At 32.4% G+C, this 25988-nt stretch overlaps 1 long non-coding RNA gene and 2 pseudogenes across 1 annotated transcript; 2 read left to right on the top strand and 1 right to left on the bottom strand.

The window, feature by feature from the left end:
- The first annotated feature begins 8594 nt into the window (after positions 1 to 8594).
- On the top strand, positions 8595 to 10249 carry LOC105641747 (putative UDP-rhamnose:rhamnosyltransferase 1 pseudogene; annotated as a pseudogene).
- Positions 10250 to 10391: 142 nt separating this feature from the next.
- Positions 10392 to 12296, top strand: LOC149497853 (putative UDP-rhamnose:rhamnosyltransferase 1 pseudogene; annotated as a pseudogene).
- Positions 12297 to 18311: 6015 nt separating this feature from the next.
- On the bottom strand, positions 18312 to 19504 carry LOC149497852 (uncharacterized). The gene is made up of 2 exons (XR_016320153.1): positions 19345 to 19504; positions 18312 to 18516 (listed from the first exon to the last, which is right to left on the bottom strand). It is a non-coding gene; the product is annotated as an uncharacterized LOC149497852 (long non-coding RNA).
- Positions 19505 to 25988: the final 6484 nt, after the last annotated feature.

Raw genomic sequence — 25988 nt, 5'->3', positions numbered from 1 at the left:
GATATGCACGAAGGCTTTGCAACCAAACACCCGCAAATGATCATAGGAAACATCCTTTCCTGATCATACTCTTTCTGGAGTATCATACTGTAGAGGGAAACAGAGTGAACGGCGAACTACTGTGAGTAACGCTTCACCCTAAATTTTTAGACAACTTTGCATGTGAGAGTAAACATCTGACTCTCTCCATCAAAGTTCTGTTCATCCTCTCAGCCACACTCTTTAGTTGAGGCATCTTGGGAGGTGTCGTTTGATGTCGAATGCCATGCTCTTTGCAGAAAGCATCAAATGGCCCAGTGTATTCTCCACCATTATCTGTCCTGATACACTTCAGCTTCTTACCTGTCTGTCTCTCAACCAGGTTTAGAAGACTTCAATGTGTATACCCAAGTCTTCCTAGAATGGTAATCGATAAATATCACAAAATATCGATTTCCACCATATGACATTGTCAATGGTCCACACAAATATGAATAAATCAGATCTAATACATTCTTCATTCTAGAAGGAGGGGTAATCTTGAAAGCTACTCTGTTTTGCTTTCCCGCCATACAATCAGGACACTTGTCTAGGTGAACTTCATCCAATCCAGGTAGTACATTCTTTCTTGCCAGAGTTTTCTTACTCATGTGGCGTAGTCGTTTTATGCCATAATTCAACTGTACTGTCATTCTCTGCTACACTCAAAGTGTCTTGGGAGAGTTTCGCATGCATCACGTACAGCTTTCGGTCTTTAGCTACCACAAATGAACCTTTTGTGAGCTTCCACTGACCATTTCCGAAGGTGCTACAGAAACCTTCATCATCAAATCTGCCAACCGAGATTTGGACGCATGCTTAAAAGCCCATTCCTCATCAGTCTTGTCTTCCGGTTTAGTTCAACTAAACACGGGCAAATGCATTCTGATTACTATAAGGAGATCTCTCATTTCTCCATATACGCCATTTAGACTGATCATTTTGCTTGTCCATTTTGACTTGTGCAGAATATCATCACCAACATAAATCGTATACGTGAACAGTAGTATACGTGAATAGTGACCATGAATAGTAACAGTATACTCGAATAGTAACTGTATGCATGAATAGTAACTGTACACGTGAATAGTACTATGCGTAAATAGTACTGGGCTTAATAGTGACAGGCTCAGCAACAGTAACGCCAATAGTAACTATTCACCATCAACCACGAGTTACTATTTTACTATTCATTACTAAGTCGATTCTGCAACGTCTTTCCGAGCGGACAGCACCAACAGACTCGTCGTAATTTTCTCTTCATCGTGGTATATTTATTTTCAAAATATATCCACGGATCCGGTACAGCTATCTGACCAGCTAGACCTGCCGAAACCTTCGGCTCTGATACCACTTTGTTAGGATATCGACTCTGATACCAGTTGTTGGGCATCAGCTCTGATACCACTTGTTAGGATATCGACTCTGAAACCAATTTGTTGGGCATCAGTTCTGATACCACTTATTGGGCCCTTTCAACCAATTAAGAGAAAATAATTACGGCAGCGGAATAATAGAAATGGGACACACAGAAATTTACGTGGTTCACCCTCAACTCTTTTAGGGCTACGTCCACGGGACAAACTCCGAATCATTCTTCCACTATTAAAAATAGTAGGTACACAAAGAGAATAATACAAAAATAGTGACACTCAAAGTGTTTCCCAAAAACACCCCAAAATAATCCTCACTATTTTTCTCTCCCAGTTTTAGGAAACTCATCCTAAAACTATAACACTCTCGTTTGCTACATTTTCTCTTTCTTTCTTCTGTGTGTGTTGTGCGTTCTGCCTCTGCCTCTATTTATAGGCAGGTTAACGCGTAGGAATGCCGCGTACAACTCTTTCAAGTTGCACCGCCCATGTGCAGCAATTCAAAACCATCACTGTTGAACTAGCTGCTCCTATTTTTTTTCTTACTTTCACACATGTGGATCCCATTTAAGTGGGCACACCACAACAGAATTTGAGTGAAAGAACAAAAAAAGGTGAGAAAAGAAAGGGAAAATAAATGAAAAGAGCAATTTTGATATAAATAAAATAGATTTGAGAAATTAGGTGAGCTAATGGGAAAGTTTAGTAAAATTAAGAAATATTTTATTATATTTTAGATGATTTAATTATATTTTTAATACTATGGAAAAATCATAAACAACAAATAAAAGTTGATAGATGAATAATAAATTTATTAATTCTTGCATTGGTGATACTTACCATAAGAGGATATTCTAGAATTAGTTGATGTATTCATAATTAATCTATAAAATGTTCTAAAATAAATTTATCATTGCAATCAAAATTGACAAGACGAGCATATCAAAATATAGTCTAGTGATAAGTGCATATACGATCCAGTAATAAATTTGAATTTGAATTCATCTCCCTCGATGTTAAAAAAAAAAAGTTAGTAACGCGAAAGAAATCCATGTCTTTATCAAATGGATTTATTCTATTAAATTATGTTTAGCAAATCTTTGATAGATTAAACTTATAGATAAAGTTAATTAAAAAAAATAAAATAAAACAATCACACTTCACTTCTTTTCATATAGAAAAACTCATCAAATCTTAAAAGTAATATCAAACCCACTCATATTATAGAGGTGTATGACATATGACTTCCACCCACTCATATTAATTAATTTCTTAATTTTCTTTTTCGTATGTCTTAAATTATTCGTTCACGATTGCAGGCTCTTTCAATCCTGGCTAGCGGGTCTTATTTTCTTTTTTATAAGTAAATAATATTTAAAATTTATTATTTTATTATTGTTTAATATGTTTCTTTTTCAATAATATGTTAGTTAAACTACTAGTTTATCACTAATAAAATCTTGATTTAAAAAATTAATATATTAACGTTTGATCTTCCACTTATACCTTAGCTAATTGTCTTGTTTATTCGATAAATAACTTGTAATTTTGTTAATACTTTGGTCTTTTGATCAAAATTGTCTCTATTAACTATCAATTGACTGAGAAATTGATCTCTAATTTATATTCTTGCTAACTATGAAGTCCCTAATTTATTGTTTTCATTAACACTTTGGTTCCTATGTCTTGCACTTTTTGTTTTAATTTTGCTATAATTTCAAAATTGGAATGAATTGAAAAAATAAAAACATTAATTATGAGACCCAATCCTGCTACATGAATTAATTTAATGCACATAATAAAAATAATTTAAAAAAAACACTGTGTTTGCATAAAAATCCTATAGTTGACATTCTCGCTTCTTCTTTGTTGGATCTATTCAAAGATTTTGGTACCAAAGGTGAGTATTCACTCTTCTATAAACATAATACCAAAATGTGATTAGAATTTCGCTTCTAGAATTTTATGCAACTTATCATTTAATATTATCTGAAAAATAATCATATAATATTTAATGAAGATTAAAAAAAAAATTCAATATGTTCCCAAGAAAATATCATCTGACAATTTTTCATGTTTTCCTTCTTATTTTAGGTTAATATGGCCTTGATGCAGCAAAAGAAAGGGTTGATGCAGCAAAAACGTTTGGAGCGAGATTAGTCTTGGAAGCAGCAACTAGGAAATGGGAAAACCAAAGCAATCAATGTGGAGGCTTTCTCTCGTACACTTCCTGTGTATTTAAGCTCACTGTCTAGGATAATTTTATAATGGTGTATTTTGTTTGGTGAGGACTGATGTGGGAGGAGGGGATGAAAGTATTCAGCGTTACCTTCAAAAGCTTGTCTACAATTGAGGAGGAAAATGAAGGGAATATAAAAGAAAGAAAAATTTATAACATAGTTGTGTTGGACTGCAAAGTTTTCCTTAGATAAGGTGCAAGTTATAGTGTAAGATAAACTCATTTAAGTTTTAATAGTTTTCTGATCTGATCTTTGTGATTATTCTCATTTGCTTCTTCACAGGATGCTGTTTTAATTCTACCTTGAGTAATGGGTTTTTCAGCATTATTCCCTGCTTTGATGATAAAATATTAATGGAACCAAAGATTTACCAACCTAAAGGCTGATTATTAAGGTAAAGGATTTTATTTGGATGGTATGAGCCTGTTGTGCCATGCACATCAACCTTTCTAATATGTTCATCCTTTTATCTTTTTTCCACGTTCTGCTCTCCTTCCAGCTCAATTGGATAATATTTTCCTTTGTTATTTTGTATTGGTAGGTTATTCTACATTGCCATGTTAAGCAACTCTGTTGTCAAAACAAAGGGGTAAAGATATATGTAAACTAAATAGAATGAGCAAATACATCACATTTTAAATTGCATATTGTCTTTTCTTGTAATGCCTTCTTGTTTTGGATTCTATATTTCTATGTCATCTTTGATTCTTTTGGCAATTACTTTGCAGCACCGTGATATCCCTTCTACTTTTCCTTTACTCTCTGCTGCCTATGTGTATGCCACAGGCATTAGTATCACTTATCTGCATACTGCTTCATTTTTAATTATCTAAAACTTAATACTTTCATCCGGAGTAGGTTTCGTAAGTTCTGAACCTTTCCTGCATCTGTTTTGTGGCTGTGTTCCTGTTTAGGTTTTACATTTGAAGCCAACAATGGAAGTCTTAAATCCTTGAACATTGGTTTCAGGAATCTGCAAATTGGATCCAGAAAAGGTAAAATAGCCTTAACCCTCTGTTTAGTGTAAATGATTTGAAATATAAAATTCATGTAGAAATAGTAATATTTGGTTCAGTTAAAATTGAACTCCATGAAGTTGAATTGATGAGAATGAGATGTGCTTCTTTTTAATTCATAAAAGTCCTGAAAACATGAAATTTCAAATGAATTACACATATTTTCGGAATTCACTTATACCAACATACTACCATATTTTCAAGGGTAACTGAATTTTTCTTCTTGTATTAATACTTCCAATACTTGTGACTGTATTGTGATACAAAATTAGCATCGCTTGCAGGCCAAAGCTGCAAATTGCTGTTCCTGCACCAAAATTGGTCAGAAGGTGCTACTGGACAGGGGCAGATCCCACTGAAAGGAATTCTACGAACATCATCAGGTTCTTGTATAAAAAAAATAAAAAAAAAAAAGGAAAAATATAGGTTAGCGATGAATTTATGAATGAGCTGTTCAGTTTATTTTTCATGTATAGTGGTTATCTATCTATAATATATATAAAAGTACGAATGGGGACATTGGATTCTTAAAATGTCCTGTGGACTTTTAATTTTATTAGTTGATTAAAAATGTAATTAAGGATAATTTAGTCCTATTCTAATTAAGAAATTTTAATTTTATTGTATTTTATTAATTGATTTAGTTTCATTTTAATTAGAAAACTTTTAATTTATTGATTTATACATTATATTAAAAATATCGTTTAGTCTTATTCTAATTAGGAAATTTTTAATTTCATTGACTAAAAAATTAAAATAAGATATAATAATATAAAATAATTTTTAGATGTTTAAATAGACTAATACCTACACGTATTAGTACACTAGAAAACGAAAAAATAAAAAATAAAAATCTTTTAATTCACTTGTATTGATCCTAATTGTTAAATTATACAAGAAACGGAAAAAAAAGAAGAAGTTATTATTATTTCTTTTAAAGAAAATCATTAAGAAATATTAAATATCAACTAAATATATAGGAATATTAAATCAATTAGGAATCTTAATATTAATCTAATTGACCTAAAATCTCATTATAAATAGGCCCTTTAGAGCTGATTGAGAGAACAAATGTTGAGAGAAAGCAAACATTACCTCAGAGGATCAAATGACTGTGATTTTCTCAAAATAGTTGGAATTTTCAGTTAATAAATTTGAATAATGTAAGTGTATTTCGTCTCTTGGAATTCTAATGATTCACTATTTTTTATTTCTTTTATTTTATTTTATTAATTGATTTTCTTCTTCAATTTTTCACATTATAAATTTGTTATTTTTTGTGAAAAAGTTTAGAATTAGGTTTAACTATAGGTATGTTGAGAGAATTTTAATAGTTTGGAATAATTCTATTAATGTGTTTATGCATATTAATTTAAAACTGACTAATTTAATATAAACTACACTTCAAAAATAATGAAACACACTATTATTTACTATTATTTGTTAAGTAACATATTATAAGATTTATTGTTTGATGAAATAATATACAATAATCTTATTAATTAAAAATATTAATTCTGATTAGGAATTAGATTTCAAACTAAATTACCATTGATATATTGAATTGAACTCTTAACACTAGGCTCTGCGGATGTCCATGTACATACAAGACATGTTGAATTTTTGAGTTTTTTTTTTTTTTTTTAAGTTCAATATTCATCGTAATCGCGGAGGTATTAATTATTTTACTCTTAATATTCTAATTAAATTTTATTGTTTAGTAATAAATATAAGTTTGTTTGTTTTTTATAGATTATATTTAGTTCTTGTAACTTTTTTTTCTCAAGTTTTTACATATTTTTGAATTAGACGACCTAATTATTATTATTTTTTAGTTTTAGCATTGCAATCGTGTTTTGGTACCTTTTAGATTCATAAAGGACAAATATTAAAGAATAAAAAAAATTAATTTAAGCATATAAAATAAATGTACCTTGTTTCATATATTCTATTTAACATTTTAATTAATTAAGTTTATTTAATATTTTAATTAATTAAGCTTCTAGATTGACAAAAATATCATTAAGAGCTTTAATTTTATTGGTTGAAAAATAAAAACAGTTTAATTTTGATTGGTTATGTCAATTTTCTATTTAAATCTAAATTCTATTAAGGAGAATGGGGGAGAGAAACACTGGGTTCCTAAACATCCCTATCAAGTTTATGTATTAACAAAAGTATCATTAAAAACTTTAATTTTATTGGTGGAAAAATAAAGGTAGTTTAATTTTAATTGTTTATATTAATTTATTAAAGTTTCATAAAGAAATATTATAAACAACCTTATTTGATTTATAATATTTTATTATTATTATTATTATTATGTTATTTTTCATCAACATTAAACTGATAACAATCAGTATTATAGGGAGTAAACTTAGATGTTGCAAATCAAATCATATAAAACAAAATCATAAAGCAAAAAGATAATGTAGCTTTCAAGATTTGGGTCCGCCGTCCGGATCATGATTTTCCTTTATTTTTTACAACAAATACACATAAATTCAAAATGAAAATACTTTTTCCTAGATAGTAAATATTAAAAAAGGAAAATTTTAACATGACACACTGTATGAAAAAAATAATTTTTTAAAAATCACTCATTTATATTCACAATCAAATATCTTTCTATTTAAAACACATCTAGAAGATTGTATTCAGTAAAAATTTCTCAATCCTTAAGGTAGGAATATAAAAATCGACAAAAATTAGCCTTAAATAAGAAAGCATTTTTATTTATTTTGTAAGCAAAAACTAACACAAGATATACCAATTTACATAAGAAAAACCCTAAATTTTCAATATTTTTAGGCTAAAAATATGAAAACCGATAAAAATTAGATAAAAATAAAAGAAATATGCAGTCTCAATTTCGAAAGTTCACATATATACAATCAACATTCAACCATCAAAATTAGAGTTGAATTCTCCAATTAAGAACTGCACAGGTAGAAAAAATAAGTAAACATAGATTTATATATAGCAATCTATAGATTCTAACCAGAAAAAAACAAAAGAATAAGAACAAAGAAGATAAGTTACAAATAATTTTACAAGGATCGGTCCCAATAATGTTATTAATAATAATTTTTATTATACATTTTACTTTTTTTATAATAATATATCAATTTTAATAATATATCTTGTTGTTTTTTCTTAAAAAGTTATATAATTATTGAATTTTTGGCTATTAAAAACTAATTATTATGAATTATTTAAAATCTAAATTTATAAAATTACCCTAAATTGTTTTGGTCACATTATAAATTTAGGACCTGTTGTGCTCTTAACGTCAAAGTTTATTATCTATATCACATCCTCTCAATTTCAAAATGATATGGGTGCTTATAAGTCCATATTCATGGACGGAGACATTGATTTTACTAATTCAAATCTGATATAAAACCTGTCTATTTTGCATACAAAGTGAAGAATAGAAAATTAAAGTATTATTTTAATTATTAAATACTCTTTCGATCCATAAATATAAATTATTAAAATAATTTTTTAAAATTATAAAAATAATTCATTAATTTAATTAAATTATTTTTTAAAAAATTGAAATTAATTATCATATCTTTTACGGGTAAAATTGAAAAATTTTATTAATTACTGTTAGATTTTTCACAACCAATCGTATTTGTAGAAACAAAATTATTATATTATGGAGACATGAAGTAATAAAATAATCCTCCTCCAGACTAGGCTTTTTGGATGCTGATCACGTCGAGGTCATTTGGTCCAGTGTTATACAATATGTAATTCCCTCCTTTTTAAAAGAAAAAATAAAATACTAACATTTAATAATTCAAGGGCCCACGATCCAAAATGCAGGAGCACCGCACCGCCACCGAGGTTGTTGTATGATGTATCATAGTCGATCATGACACATCACATCATTTGATTGAGATGAAAGACTTAAATATAAAATTAAATATTACAAATTATATCACAGGACTTTGGCTCGCTGGGTTCCTCGTTAGTCCTACTTCTATATATGACACGGTACGAAGCTATGAAATGCAGAGTAACACCAATAATCCGCCATGACTGAACCTAAAAGGCTTCATGTAGCTTTCTTTCCATGGCTAGCATTCGGCCATATGATCCCATTCCTCGAACTCGCCAAACGCATAGCCCAGAAGGGTCACAAAATCTCTTTTCTATCTACTCCTAGAAACATTCAACGTTTGCCAAAAATCCCTCCAAATTTATCATCCAATATAAATTTCATAAGCCTTCCCTTACCTCAGGTTGACAATCTCCCCCCTGATGCAGAGGCCACCATAGACTTACCCTTCGATAAAATTCGATACCTTAGAATGGCCTATGATAGCCTAAAAGACCCTCTGGTTCAATTTTTAGAAACTTCCACTCCAAATTGGGTGATTTACGACTGTTTCCCTTACTGGTTACCTCCTATTCTGGCCGATCTTGGGATCTCCAGTGCCTTTTTTTAGTATTTTCGGTGGTTGGACTTTAACTTTCTGGGCATCACCGTCATTGGCCATGATTGACGGCGATGATTCAAGATTTCATCCAGAAGACTTCACTGTCCCTCCTAAATGGATCCCGTTTCCCTCGAAAGTCGCATATCGACTCCATGAAGCAAAGAGAATTCCCCATCGTTTCGAGGTAGACAAGTCAGGTATTCCCAAACACATATTTCGATCATCAGTTAGTTCAGTAATGGCGAGTAGTGATATTATAGCTCTTCGGAGCTGTTTCGAGCTAGAAGCTGATTTTTTAAGACTTGTTAGAGAGCTTCATGGTAAGCCTGTGTTTCCAGTAGGTCTACTGCCACCTTTAACTCTAGATGGCAATGGTGATGAAGATGATACGTGGCTTAAAATCCGAGATTGGCTAGACAAGCAAGAAAAAGGGTCTGTAGTATACATAGCATTTGGAAGCGAAGTGGATTTGAGTCAGAACGAGTTCACTGAGTTGGCACTCGGCTTAGAGCTATCAGGTTTGCCATTCTTTTGGGCTTCAAGGAAACGGAACGATTACTCGGCGGAGTTGCCAGATGGGTTCGAGGAGCGAGTTGAAGGACGTGGAATGTTTTGGACGAGTTGGGTACCTCAACCAAGAATCCTGAGTCATGAATCTGTTGGAGGGTTTTTGACTCATTGTGGTTTTAGTTCAATTATAGATGCTCTATATTCTGGACGTGCTTTGATTATGTTGCCTATTACTTTTGACCACGGTTTAATTGCTAGGGTTTTTGAAGACAAGAAAGTCGGTGTAGAGATAACAAGAGATGAGGAAGATGGGTCTTATACAAGGGACTCGGTGGCTGACTCAGTGAAATTGGTTATGGTTGAGGAGGAAGGAAAATTGTATAGAGAGAATGCAAAACAGATGTCGAAGTTATTTGCAAATGAAGAACTACATGATCGTTATATTGACCAATTCGTTGAGCTTCTACAAACTCACCGAGTTGGGTGCACTGAGTCCCCGGTTTTCTAATTATTCCGGTGAATTGGGAGGGGCAGCATGTGCCTGTATTTAGTGTGCAAGAGTCGATAATAATGAGATACATATGCTGCTAGGAACTGTATTAATATAAATTGTTTTAATTAATAAAGTAAATATAAAATAATTTGATTGTTTTTCTTTTAAAAAAAAAGGAGGAAAAAAATTAATTGCTTAGCAATTAAATCAAATTTTCCCAGACTCCCAGATTGGTAGGTTTGTGCAAAATAATGGTTTTTACTAATATAGTGCTTTAAGTACTAATTGTTTTTTTAATTGAAAAATAGATTTGGTTCAAACACTCTTAATTGATTCTCATACTTTTCCACAGGTTGGTCTCTAAATTATCCTCCAACTGGTAAAGTTTCATTTTGCAAAGTTTTGTCCCTACCTTCAATTAAAACAAGGCCATTTTAGTATTTTCACTCCTGCTAAAGGATATTTTTTGATACAATATCAGCCACGATTAGCCCAAGGTTTTGCTCATCATGATTTTCATTTTTCAATATAGGGATTTTCTACAAGCAGCTTGTAGGCTTCTACATTGGTCCTCTGTTAACCATGAATGAACATAAAAAGCTCCATATTGCTCTGTTTCCATGGTTAGCGTTTGGTCATATAATCCCATTCCTCGAGCTCGCCAAGCTTTTAGCCAAAAGAGGTCACAAAATCTCCTTTATTTCTACCCCTAAAAACATCCATCGTTTGCCCAAAATCCCTCCAAATTTAGCAAACCTTGTCCATTTAGTGACCCTCACTTTACCTTCTGAGGACCATCTCCCCCCTAATTCAGAGGCCACCACTGACATTCCCACGCACAAGGTTCCATACCTCAAGAAAGCCTACGATAACCTGCAATGCCCTCTGCTTCAGTTTCTAGAAACTTCTACTCCTGATTGGATTATTTACGACTTCGCACCTTTCTGGCTACCTCGTATTACGGCCGATCTCGGAATCTCAAGTGCCTTTTTCAGTATTTATGGTGGTTGGACTCTAACATTTTTTGGATCATCTTCGGCCATGATTAACGGTGATGATCTACGGACTCAGCCAGAGGACTTCACCGTTCCACCTAAGTGGGTTCCGTTTCCCTCAAAAGTCGCTTTTCGGTTACATGAGGCAAAGAAAGCGTTGAGTCATGTTCAGGTGAATGATTCGGGTTGCTCCGATATGTTTCGTTCGGGTTCAGTAATGGCAGGTTGTGATGTTATAGCTATACGGAGCTGCTTCGAGTTGGAGGGTGACTTTTTAAGGCTTGTCGAACAGCTTAACGGCAAGCCTACGCTTCCAATAGGTCTGTTACCACCTTCAGATCCGGATGTCAATGGTGAAGAAGACGAGACGTGGCGTATAATCAGTCAATGGTTAAACAGTCAAAACAAAGGATCTGTGGTTTACATAGCATTCGGGAGCGAGGTGGAAGTGAGTCAACAAGAATTAACTGAGTTGGCATTTGGTTTAGAGTTATCAGGACTTCCCTTCTTTTGGACTTTAAGGATAAAGATAACTCACTCGGACTGCCGAATGAATTTGAGGAGCGAGTCCAGGGACGTGGGCTAGTGTGGAAAACTTGGGTACCTCAACTCAGAATTCTGAGTCATGAATCGGTTGGTGGGATTTTGACTCACTGTGGTTATAGTTCAATTCTAGAAGCACTCTATTTTGGACGAGCTTTGATTATGCTGCCCATTGCTCTGGACCAAGGGTTAATTGCTAGAGTTTTTGAAGAAAAGAAGGTTGGTGTAGAAATAACCAGAGATGAGCAAGATGGGTCTTTTACAAGGGACTCGGTAGCTGAGTCATTGAGGTTGGTTATGGTTGATAAGGAAGGAAAAGAATACAGAGATGCTGCAAAGGAGATGAGGGAGTTATTAGCAGATAAAGATCTCCATGACAGATACGTAGATCGTTTTGTTGAGTTGCTGCAACATCATCGAGTTACTTGTAATTTAAATTGACTCAATTCTTGGAACGATTTCTTCATGACTCAGCAGTAAACAGGGGCTTCATGGTCGAATACTGTACCAGTCTATAATGTGGATTTTTTTTGGTAGAAAAAAAAATTATTTAGTTCCTATGGTTTGCAACAATTGCACGAATTGTTTGTTGTATTATTTATGCTAAAAAGCAAAAGTTTTTTTTTAATAACATGATTAATGTATTTATGCTTTTAACATATTATTTTTTTATTCCCGTGAAATTAATTATTTATATTACCAATAAAATTACTTTTAACATAAATAAGTATAATGGGAAAGGGAAAATGATTTTTTTCACTAGAGAAAATAAGAGGATGGACTTGAATTTCAAAATACCATTACATCGTGAAAAAAAAAAAAAAGTCTTTCATGATTTCTTCGTACAATTAAGACATTCTACCACTAAATCATTTCAAATATTTATTATTTAAAAGGCATATATATATATATATAATTAAATAAATTTATAAATTATAAATAAATAAAATAAAAATATTGTTAGATAGATATATAAAACCATATTTATAAGGAAAAATTATGGTAAATAAGTGTATTGGAGTAAATATTTTTATAATTATTATTTTGATATAGTTAACTATGTAATTTTCTAGGGCTCATGTCTGGAATAATTAACTCAGGTTGACAGTTTGTTCCCATTAGTGATTTTATCAGAGATTGAACTCTTATCCTTAAAAAGATGGTATCAGCTGTCGATTCTTCATAAGTAAAAAAAAAAACATTCCCTTTTTAGTTTCATTACAAAATAACAGTGCAGAGGGCAGCAATCTAGTTATGAGAATGTGAGCTGTCAATCATTTTCAAGGTCCATCGATCCGAATTTGAATATCAGTACATAAACCTAAGGGGACCTTTCTCTTCTTTTTGAAATGAACATACGGTGCTATCTCTGCTCATTAATAACACAAGATCATCGACTTGCTCGCTAATAAGCCAACTGTATAGATAAGGCTTAATAGTTACATTCTGTTATATTTTGATATGTATTTAGCTGTGCTTTCATTTATTTCTTGTAACAGAATTATAAAGAGATAATTGTGTATAAATATTAAACATAATGGAACAGTAAAGTATCTTTCTGCTTCCTATCTTTGTGCCACACTTTTATGGTATCAGAGCCAAAAACCTATTAGGTTTTTATTTTAGATCTCCACTTATTTTTCTCTTCAATGGCTTCCCCTTCAAACTTGCCAAATATTGTTCATTCCTCTGGAAGAACACTTGTGTCCTTTAATTCAACTCAATTTCCTCTGAAATTGACTCAGCAAAATTACCCTACCTGGCGTGCTCAAGTCATGCCTGTTTTCAAGGGTTATAATCTGATGGGATATGTTGATGGTTCTTTCCCATGTCCTGCTTGAATCATACGTCAAGGTGAAAAGGATGAGGTTAATACTGATCATGATTTTTGGGTCTGTCAAGATCAATTAATCTTGGCTGCAATTATTGCATCAACAAGCTTTACAGCAATGCATCTTGTATCCTCTGCTTCCACATCTGCTGATGCGTGGGAGAAAATTCGAGTCTCTTGTGCAAACCGTAATGCAACACGTACGGATATTATCCCTTCGTGATACACTTTCTACTTTCAAAAGAGAGTCAAGACCTGTGGCTGAGTATTTACAGACTGTGAAGGCCATCTCTGAAGATCTTTCTTTGTCTGGAAGTCCAGTTTTTGATATTGATCTGGTCATACATGTATTGAATGGAGTTGGACCAGAATTCCGTGATATTTCAGTAGCGGTAAGAGCTCGTGATTCTATTATCTCTTTCGTAGAGTTACAGGAAAAGTTAATGGCTCATGAACTTTATTTGAAGAAAATTGATTCTTCATATGTTACGATGCCAATCACTGCACATAATGTTAGGCGAGGGCCATACTCTAGACAGAATGTTCAAACATCATAGGGCTTTTCGAATGATAGGTTTGCTACTTCAGGTGGTTCTCGGTTCTTGACTGAGACAAATTCACGGTCTACAAAGGGAGCTGGTAATTCGAAAATATTGTGTCAAATTTGTGAACGGCCTGGTCACATTGCCAAACAATGCTTGCGAGCAAAAGATTTTTTCAAGGATCATTTTCCACAACCAAAGGCAAACAATGTTGTTGCCAATGATAGACAAAGCTGGGTCATGGATACAGGAGCTAAGCATCATGTCACTAATGATTTGCAAAATCTCTCACTTCATGCTCCCTACGAAGGCCTTGATGAACTTCATTTAACAGATGGTACAGGTTTGAGAATTACACATGTTGGGTCTAAATCATTATCTTTTCCTTCGAAAACTTGTTCCTTAATTGAAGTTATATTTGTTCCTCGTTCAAAAGAGAATTTAATTTCTATCTCTGCTTTTTGTCTAGCCAATAATTTTTCAATTGAATTCTTTTTTGATTGTTTCCTTGTCAAGGATCTGTCCACGGGGGAGATAATCACAAAGGGATGCATTAAGGATTCTCTATATCGTCTCTCATCCATTTCGAAAGGTCAATCATCATTTCCATTTGCAGCTCAGTCTTCTGTTCGTGAGTCTTCTTTTGTTTGGCATCAGCGTCTTGGTCATCCAGCTACCAGAATTAGTCATTATGTTTTGTCTCAATTTCGTTTATCTGAGTCATTTAACAGCGTTGATTGTCATTCCTGTTTATGTAATAAAAGTCACAGACTTGCCTTTGGTGTTTCATCGCTTAAAAGTTCAAAACCATTAGAATTGTTATATTCTAATTTGTGGGGACCTGCCCCTGTGCAATCCTTTGATGGATTTAAGTATTATTTGATTTTTGTCGACCATTTTTCAAAGTATATTTGGTTTTATCCTCTTAAGGCTAAATCGAATGTTGCTTCAGTGTTTCCAACTTTCCAAAAGCTTGTTGAAAATATGTTTGGTACTAAAATTATATCTATTTATACAGATGGGGGGGGGGGGGAGAGTATATTGCCTTAAGGAAAATGTTTCAAAACCATGGAATTTCTCATTTACAAACGCCTCCTCATACACCTCAGCATAATGGAGCTGCTGAGCGTCGTCATAGGCATGTAGTAGAAACTGGATTAACATTGTTGCAGTCCGCTTCTTTATCATTTGAATTTTGGACTTATGCTTTTCAAGTTGCTGTTTATCTCATAAATAGGCTGCCAACACCAGTGCTTAACATGTCTTCTCCTTTCTTTAAGCTTTTTCAATAGCAACCTAATTATACTAAGCTTAGAATATTTGGCTGCCTCTGTTACCTGTATTTAAGGCCATATACTCGCAATAAATTTGAAGCTAAATCACAACTGTAACGCCCTGATTTTTCTGTGTCTAAAATAATAGTTTTACCGGTCTGTGAATAGTACCACCGGTCTGTGAATAGTACCATCAGCCCGGGAATAAGTATTATTTTGGTCCGGAAAAATTACTATTTATGTTTTATATTTTATTTAACATTTTTGGAGCATGTATGCATGGTTTTTATGGATAGAAAGTAAGTAAGGAATATTTTTGGAGAATTTAGATAATTAGTGAATAGTGAATTATAGTGTTATATTAAGTAAGGAAATTTGAGCAATTATTTTTATGGAGGAAATTTGAGAAATTATTTTTATGGAATAAATTAGAGAGTTTTGTGGAGATAAATAATATTTTGAAGGAATTTAATTGGAGAATATTTGGAGCAAAGACCAAAACACCCTCCAATTTTGGGAAAAGACCAAAATACCCTTTAGTTGCTTTATATGTCAACTCCTCAATTATTGAGCAACACTTTCTCTTCTTCTTCTCCTCCATTTCCAACGCCAACTTCCTCTCTTCTTCTTCTCTTTGTTTTTCTTCACTTCCTACTCACTAAATCCACCAAATCTTTTCCACCCAACTTGATTTAAGTTATTAATCCTAGAGATTAAAGCTTGAGAAGTGATTTTTGGTGAATTATTTCAAGAAATTTGGAGATTCTCTACTTGAGCCAAAGGTTGGAGAAACCTCTACCATGGAGTTAAGGCAAGTTAGGGCTTAGAAAGCTTTCATTTAAGCTTGCTAAAGCTTATTTTTAAGGTTAGTGTTCATAAACACACTTACCTTACTCAAATTTTTGATTTTGTGCCTTTATGCAATCATGTGTATATTTTGGGATTTTGTATGAAATAATTGATTTGTTGAATTTTGGTTGCAATAATATGCTCTTGGGTGATGTTTGATGAGTACTTATTATGTGGTAGACATTGCTACCTTGTACCTTTGTTGTTCATGTTCTTTTCATGGTTGAAGAAAACTGAAGTTGGGAAAAACGGGTTATTGAGTGAGATTAAGGACCATTTTTCGATCCTTTCTAGTTTCCATTGGTGTCTGAGTCCTTCATGAAAGTTGTAGGTCTACTTCTTAGCTTTCCAACCCATCCTCTTGTGTCCAATTTGGATATATATAGCTCAACTTATGGCTAAAACACCTAAACTGACTCTGTTATGACGGGCTACATGCATCACTGACTTGATTGCCCATTTTGACCACTATAATGGCAAGATTGTGTTCTGAGTTCTTCATGAGAGTTGTTGCCCTGTGTCTTGAGACTTCTCCGGTTTTGGATTGAATTAATTTGAGTGTTTGGTTAAGGAGTAATTCAATAAACATTGGACTTGGTTCTGCTGAATCAGGTCTGGACTGTTGGTCTGTGTTCCTAGCTTTTGTTTGCTACCTTGCAGATTGATCTGGGCTATGATCCCTTCATAACATTTGTATAATTTTGTCTTAGCTTTCTAATGAATCTGATTTCGTTCCATTTGGAGACCTATAATTCATGTTATGTCTTAAAAACCCTGCAAAGGTCAAGGTTATTTTAATGCTGGAAATTTCCTATGTCTTAAATCATAGGTTTATTTGGATAAGGGTATGTATGAAGCATGTGTGATGAAGTTCTCTTGATTATTTGTATATTTTAGGATTTATTTGACAAAACTAAGACAAGTTTGACTAGTGTTATTATGGATATGTTTAAATGGATATAAATGGGTTGGAAATTTCGGGAAAGAGTGTGGAATTGGCTTAGATAATGCATGATGAGGGTTGAAATGAATACTTTGGTGCATAAGAGTTATCTTAGCATGCTTGATTGGAGAAGGAAATTCCTCCCCTTGGTTTTCATTAAGAGGTCAAACCACCTTAGGGTAATAATGTTTACTTAATTGTTTTATATATGTGAAATATGTATGAATATTTTGATAACTTTCATATGTTTAGAGTTTTAAAAAAATGGGTATTTAAGGTGTAGGTGCTTTGAATTTTGAATAAGGAAAGTATGATTTTATATGATAAGAAATTTCTTATGATAAATTTTATTATGATTTTAAGAAAGTTTTAAAAGAAAAGGAATTTATGAGAAATTTCCTTTATTAAGTAATTACGTATAAGTATGAAATTTTTATGAGTTAAGTTCTAAAGTAAGCTTACATTATGAATTTAAGAAGACTAAAGAATAAGACAAGTTTTATGAGAAGTGTTATGAATTAAGAATTAAAACAAGGATTTTGGGCTCTAATATACTTGGTGTGAATTTGATGCGTGATTTGAATTTATGTATGATGAGCATGCTCGGCATCTGATGCCATTATGATAAGAAGTTATGATCATATGCTAGGCACGTGGGTGTCTTATGTTAGGGCGGACGCGCTCTATATGTTATGAAAAGGTTGGCGACCTAAGGCCATTATGAATAAGTTATGAAAACCTATCTGCTTCTCTTTCTCCTAAGTGTATGCGAGCCCTTGAAAAATATTTTTAAGGCACTTGAATGAATGAGAGTATATTATTTCAACAAACCTTAGTTTGGAAATTTATGATTATGTTATCAAATGAATTTTCAAAGCATAATATTTCGGTACATGGTTTTAAAAATAAATAGTATATGTATTGATATAATAAATGTTTAAGTAAAGGATTTATGGTATAAAAGAATTAAATTATATATGTTATTCATTAGAAGTTTATTTGATATTTCTTTTTCTATAAATGTAAATGTATGCTCTTTTGATGAAAATTTATATTTTAAGTGTGTTGCCAGTGCAACATTGGTAAGTTTGTCATTTATGAGCACCACTGAGTTTTATACTCAGCGCGTTGATTTTTATCACGCGCAGGTTTGTCACGACCCATTTCCATGGACCGGACCGACACTAGGACCTGGGTGGGCTTAAGGCCCCCGAAGCCCGTAGTAAGCCTATATTATGCAAATCTCATTTACTATTCATAACTGTGGATACAGGCCCAATAATTTATTTCAATTATGTATCACTAGTACAGTTCATCTACAACCCACTAGAATACAATTGCGGAACTCTACCTGAACATTTACATCATCATTTATTTATCGTTTACAGTCTTCTATACTTATGTCTCAACTCCATAGGATTTTTCTTTCTTCTATTACCTGGAAAAAACAAAAAAAAAGGTAGGCAGGGGTGAGCGCCAAACTCAATGAGTAGGGTTAGATAACCCTCTCACCCCACACAATCATACAGATGCTAAAATATTTTTATTTGTTTATCGATTAAATTTATGATCATGCAGTGTCACACAAATGGCAATACAATAGCAACCACAATTATTATCACCTTCATATAATCACATCACGTGGAAATTAGTCAGTGGCACCACCTAAAACCCCAACGAGCCGTCCTCACACATGGCTCGCCCTCTCATACATGTGCACCAGGGAGCCGACCCCCATACGGCCAACTGGTCTAATCCTCCCTGACCAGTCCTCTCATTGTTTTTCCATTCTCTCTCTCTCTCTTTTTTTTTTTTTTTTAAAAAAAAAATGCCAACAAGAGTAAACCCGGTGGTCTCCATCCAATCTAGATTATCAAGTGCTCACAACAGGAGGCCACCCTGCGGGCCACAATCAAATCTAGATCATCAAGTGCGCAACAACAAGAAGCCATCTTGTGGTTTTCTATATAATCCATATCATCAGGTGCACACGGGGGCGCCGATCTCCCATTTACCCGGCTGACGGTCAAATTCATATCATATCATATTCAGGATCCATATCACATAGACCGTCCTCACAAACCCATGGTGGTCCACTTCATCCCAATTCCACACAAACAAGGCACAGCAATATCACATTACAGGTAATCAAGCATTATTTAATATCAACAAATAGTGCATCACAATATAGCAATAATGCATGATAACATTTAGCCGTGAATGCATGAATGCAGGCGGATGACGCGAATTATCTAACACTACTCACAGTTCTTTATTGTCCTTTAAAGGACTGTCTTTATAGCCACATGCTTCCAGCTTTTGTCCTCACATTTTGGTATTCTATAAACCTTTAAAATAAACAAGAAAATTCTAAATAAGAATTTTAATTCAAAAACTTATATTTCACATTCATTTATTTATTTCGGTTACCGGTCATTTAATTCACTTGTTATATACGCATATATATATCTGGGTCTTCTCATTCTAAATTTTTTTTACGTAATCTACTCTCGATATTAATTTCAATTTTTATTTTTTTCTACCGAACTCTATTTTACTTTCTACCGAAATTTATTTTATTTTTCTACCGAAATTTATTTTATTTTTCTACCGAAATTTCGGCAGCATCTCCCCTAAAAATTGGACTATTCACCTGTTAAAATATCAACAGTTCATCAAATATTTCAAACCACACAGCCCATCCATCGGGCAATCAATCAAGTTAATTTTTTCCCATCCTCCATATTTTCCATATCAACATAAATTTATAAATGTTTCTTTAATTCTATATATCATCATTTCCTAACAATTTATTTATTACACGAATTTAATTTTAATTATTCAAGTAATTTTTATTAATCAATGGATCAACACTAAATTAAATTAATTTAGTAGATCTAACCAAGTTAAATTCATTTAACTAATCAAAATTGCTAAATCAAATTAATTAAGCAAGATTACTAAAATCGATTTAATTCACTTAAATTACTAAAATCAAATTAATCAACTAAATTATTAAAATTAAACTAACATGACTAAATTTAATTAACTACCATGAATAAAATTAAATTAATTAACGAAAATGCATTTAAATTAATTTATACCCCAAATATAATTTTTTTGTCGAATTTCTGCTAGATCGGAAATTTCCACGCGTGCTGGATCGGAGAGCAGTGGCTGTTGGTGGTCGGAGGCGCGCTGGAGCGGCGGCTAGGCGGTGGCGATGGCGCGACGCTTGCCCGACCGAAGGCAGAGGGAGGTTGGGTCTGCTCGTGCCGCGCGATCTGACCCAGGAAGCTGGCGGAGGTGCTGCGACGTGGAGTGACTGGACGTGGCGCTGGAGCTGCATGCGGTGGCGCTCGGTGGTCGATCGCCTCTGCTGGAGCGACTGGAACACAACGCCGACGCATATCCAAGGAAGAAGAAAGGAAAAGGAAAGAGAGAAGAGAAAGAAGAAGAAGAAGAAGAAGAAGAAGAAGAAGGAGGGAGGGGAGGTGGAGGAGGAGCGGCGCTGCTCCTTGCATGCGCGAAGAAGAAGAGAGAAAAAAATAAAAAGAAAGGGAGTGATTCTAGAGGTTTCAAGGCCATTCCGGTTCGATTCGAACCGGTTTGGTCCAACTCAATGATTTAGCTCGATTCTTATTTGATTTGTAGGTTTTTCACTTGGTTTTCAGATTATCCGTGTGGTTTTCGAAAAATCGCTTTGATTCCCGAGTTTGGTTTGATTTAATTTAATTATTTAGTTAGGTTAGAAAACATTCCCTTCATTTACTCAATAATAATAAAAATAGTAACAGTAATAATATTTGATTTTAGTTTATATACCAATTACATACATAATCGTATATTTAAAATCAATTACTAATTTGTATCCTATTTTACTTCATCAAAATTTTAAGCATTGTCCAATCGAAAATCCCGAATAATCCGTTTTGGGCTTGGGCCCAATTCAAATTTGGACTCAAAGTTAAAATTGCTCGATCGTAACAACCCATACTATCAAAAATTCAGATTTTTGATTTAATAAAAATTCCAAAGTTTTGAAAATAAAAATTCGGGGTATTTCAATCTCCCCCCCTTAAGACAATTCGTCCTCGAATTGAATCTAGTGGGAAAGAATAAGAATGGATGCATGGGAAATTTTAAAGTTGCAAGAAGTTGCTTCCAATACCAAAGAGACAGCTCAAAAGCGAAAATACATATCGAGAAAACAAAGTGAGTGGGGGTATTCTGATTGTACTTCTACCGCCAATTATTATATTTAGAATAAAATTTCGTTCAAGCTACATAGTACCACCTAGTTAAAGCTTATTTATTTTCATTTGAAAATTAATTTATTGCGCATTCTTTTACGAAAACCAATTATGTAATTTACACAAGGCAAAACAATTTGACATTCGATTTATTTATAAGAAGAATTGATTCATTTAATTTACATATGTTATGACTAAATCGTTTACTAATTAAGGTTGAAAAATTGTTATTTTAATCCAAAATTTTAAAAAAAATTCTCTTGTAATGTTCGTTGTCTATAATATCGCAGGGTTATTCGAACTCACTTTATCAGTTCTTTTTATACAAGTTCTATTCTTATAATATTTTTATGGTACACTAGTGCAATTATTTAAATAGTTCATTTACTAAGGACATCCCTGCACTATTAGTTTTCTTACTCTATATGGATTCCCACATTTTTTTTATTTAACCGACCGTCCCTCCGTCTAATGCTTATTCCTTAAATTATCTTCACATTTATCATTAAAAGTTGACTTTTATAATAACCTCTAATTTCACTTATGTTGCTTATTAATTCATCCCAAGGATATTGAAGCATACTTGTTAAGTATTCCATCCAATTAGTTTCTTTATACTACGAATCATGATTTTTTCACAACGTATCCTATTACTATTGTTTCAATCTAATCTTTATTATTTTCTTAAGTCCCGATCTAACGCTTTCTTACAATTTCGACATCACACCAATTAAGAAAACATCAATAACTCAATTTCTTTCACCCAACTCTGCGTCAACTAAATAATTTATTTGTTTCCATATGAAAGTTCAGTGTATACTTTATTTATGAAATAATAGCAAGGTCCTACTCCACATTTATAATACATAAGCTAATTGTTAAATTGTCCATCCAAGTTTTAAAATATAGTATCAATTTATCTATCTCATCTTTTGTTATTTATGTCTAGCAAGGTATTTACAACTTCCTTAAATTTATCCATTTAACCTTACCATTTCTAGTTTCTCAGGTTAGCACACTGCCACCTGTTGTTATCATCTCAACCTCAACTAATAACTGTACATTTCACTAATTTAACCTCTTGAAGTTTAATTGTTTAATCCATTAATGGGTTGTTTACATCTACTACTGTTATCATTTTCAGATAGCCCCCTAATCAATTTAAGTCAAAGCATTGTCTCATAGAAGAGTCAACTTCGAATATTCTTTTTCTTTACCGACAACCATCCTGTCAGGATTTAAATTAATTAATTTTAATATTTATCGAAGACTTCGGAGAAATTAATTTCCTCATGTTTCAATTGTACTTTATTAACATGTCTTTTAACTCCAAAACATCCCCTAAAGTTGCATAATTTTCTTATGATCTAGCAACTACCCAAAACTTCAAATTTAAATATCATGACTCTCTAGTTCTGATTTGTCACAAGTCATTATAGTCTAAAAGGCATAATACTAAAAATTACAGTTCTTAACGTATTTATCTTTAAATTTTTATTGATTTCTATTTCTTATTTTGAGAAAATTTCTGCCTCATCAGATTCACTTGTACTAATAGTCTACAATACTAGCTATCTCTTGTGCATTTCATCGAATGTGTGTACCAACTAAGGAGTTTTGAGTAATTTAAGAATCCTCATTTATTAATACTCCCACTATACATTGTTTCACTGACAGATTAATCGTTTATTCAAAATTCGACTAATGAGTTGACGACTACACTCTAGGTCGACCATCCTATGGGTAACTGACCATTACAGACAATTTCAAAATAATTTTCCTTTTCCACTGTTAAAAATATCGGCATGTCGCTCATATATAACTTTGAAATTCTTATAATAGAAATTTGCATTTCACTTTTATTTCCTTCAAAAACCAGTATCAATGGTAATATAAAATATTTTCGAAAAGTTTGAAAATCAACACCCATTGTATTTTCTAAAATCTTTTTGTATTTAACACAAAAATGAATTGTCTATCTCCACGAGGACAGTCCTCAACTCATCTAGTTCCAGTCTACTATTACATATTTCATCCCTAAATAATCCTCTTAAACCAAAAATATTCTAATCTCCATTATTACTATTCCTTTCTCTATTATTAGTCTGTCAAATAGACTGGTCCACACCTTAAATTTTTTCCAAAAGTTATTTTCATTAGTGATTTATTATTTATATTTATATTTTATTATAATTATTATTATTATTATCTTATCTTTATTTATTTAGTCATTTATTTTAGCATCATTTTTTTTTCTTATGCATATTTCTTACATCTGAATTTTGCTTCTTTCCCAATTTGTTTCTAATTATTTATTCTAGTATTTCACAGTAGATAAATTAATTGACCATATTATCATCATCGATTTTACTACCATTTAGCATCCCTTAGTTTTATCCAAGTTCTTTAGATTTTTTTTTCTTTTATCCTCCATATCTTCTTAGTGTACCCAATCTCATTTAAGTCTTATCGTAAAAGAGCTTAATTATGGGTACATGAATCGTAAAACCAGCATTCTACACGAAATGGAATTCCATCCTAGGGTCATTGCTTCTTAAATGTCCTTAGTCTAATTCTTCAATCTCTACTTCAGTATGAGTTATCTTTGACCTTTATCCCTTTCCAAATGTTATTAAATCTTTATTTCATTCTATTTAGCACCTCGATCTAATTTTCGTCCTTAATTCTTTAAAGTAGATTTTATATAAGTTTTCTTATAAGTAACTTAGATTAATAAATGATATTAGTCCTTTCTACAGAACTCTCTACCTAGATACATCCAATTACCTTAATTTATTAAGTTTGTTTTCCTATAGCATGCATGTTTCTTTCCATTTGAATTTTATGTATTGTTTATTTATTTTTTATATATATACTCCGATTAATTCATTCCGGATTTATAATTTAAAGTTATTCATCATCTTCTACATTCCTTTTATTATAATAGATTCACGAACTTAGTCTAGCACATTAAGTATCCTACATGTGCTAGGATCTTAATTAGATAATGTCTAATAAATTTCTTACAAACTAAACTTTCACCTTATAAATTTTTTTTTTTTTTTCTACCAACTATCCCTTACATACACACTAGTTACATAAGTCTATTAACGATTCAATCTAATTGCTCATTTTATTATAATAGATTCATAATTATTTTATAGCTTATAATTATTTCTATTAACTATTAGCCCATCCTTTCCATTTAAAATAAGTTTTTTTTTTTTTTTTTTAAATTCAAACTTTTGCCCAATTATTCACTAGCCACTTTTGATTTTACTTAAAAGTACTACAATCTTACCCGTCGTACTAATTTCTCCAAAGGAAATTTTTACATGCTTCTTTATTATGTCCAGTTATTCTGCCTCACCTCAATATGACATATCCAGTTAACATTATTTTCTTTCACATAATTAATTCACCTTTTTCTCTTTTATATTGTTTTAATTATTCCATCTAAATTCTACATGTCAACATCCACCTCAATCAATACCTTTAATTATCCTTAGACACAATTTATCGTTTCTACATCTGATTCTTTTTAATTATGCCTCTAGGTCTCTATTCTCCTTAATGTTATACTTTAAATAATTTACAAATTTTCTCTTTTTACATCCTTAAATTTCGCCTCAGTTAATTGAGGATTTCTTGTCTAGTATGATTATTTGTCCTAAATCCTCCTTTTCTAACCCTTAATTTAATTTAAATTACAATTTCCACTTTTTATTACCTAACCGTAACATTTCTAGAATTTAATCTATATCTTAATTGAAATTTTCATTCAAATTCATATTCTATACCATTTATTATTAATTTATCAGTATCAATTTCTGTATGCCTAATTTAGTCCTCGGGATAGACAATAAAATAAATCAAACATGTAATCCTTGTAAATCATTTAAATTCTAAAATCAAACAAATTTTGACATGCCGACAGAATAATAAAACCAAGCAATTAATTGAAACTTCACAATAAAAACGAGTTCCAATACGCAAATAATCAAACATTTTTTTTTTCTCAAATCATATTTTAAATAAACTCACGTTCTTATTGTCTTTAAAACTCCCAATTCTTTTCTAAACAATTTCAAATAATTTTTGAAGCAGTGTCTTTTGTCGAATCAAGGTGTACTGGGTGATCAGGCCATTACACCAATTTCCAACTGATCTTCTGCTTCAAAATAGATGGAGGGGATTTAGCAAAACTCAAAGTATTTATTTTATAAACGTCAGTTACCCAGACCTATTTATAATTTCCTATTATTTATGTCCCTTTAGTTCTCATCCTAAATTTCATACAGATTTCCTTCCATTCTCGTGCACGATGCGTCCACCGGCACTAAAATGGAATTCAATCCAGACTACAGCTCCTTTGTTGGTTACGGCCGATCCCAACATAGGAGTCCTATACTTCTTTTCCTATGTTCCGCAATTGATTCCTAAGGCCTAACTTATGCTCTGATACCAACTTTGTCACGACCCATTTCCATGGACCGGACCGGCACTAGGACTTGGGTGGGCTTAAGGCCCCCAAAGCCCGTAGTAAGCCTATATTATGCAAATCTCATTTACTATTCATAACTGTGGATACAGGCCCAATAATTTATTTCAATTATGTATCACTAGTACAGTTCATCTACAACCCACTAGAATACAA

Source organism: Jatropha curcas, chromosome 3 (genome assembly GCF_041381405.1).
Source record: "Jatropha curcas cultivar XTBG-Jc1 chromosome 3, XTBG_Jcur_1.0, whole genome shotgun sequence".
Taxonomy (NCBI): Eukaryota; Viridiplantae; Streptophyta; class Magnoliopsida; order Malpighiales; family Euphorbiaceae; genus Jatropha; species Jatropha curcas.
The sequence above is the reverse complement of the archived record's forward strand: the minus strand, read 5'-3'. Positions and strand labels throughout refer to the sequence as shown.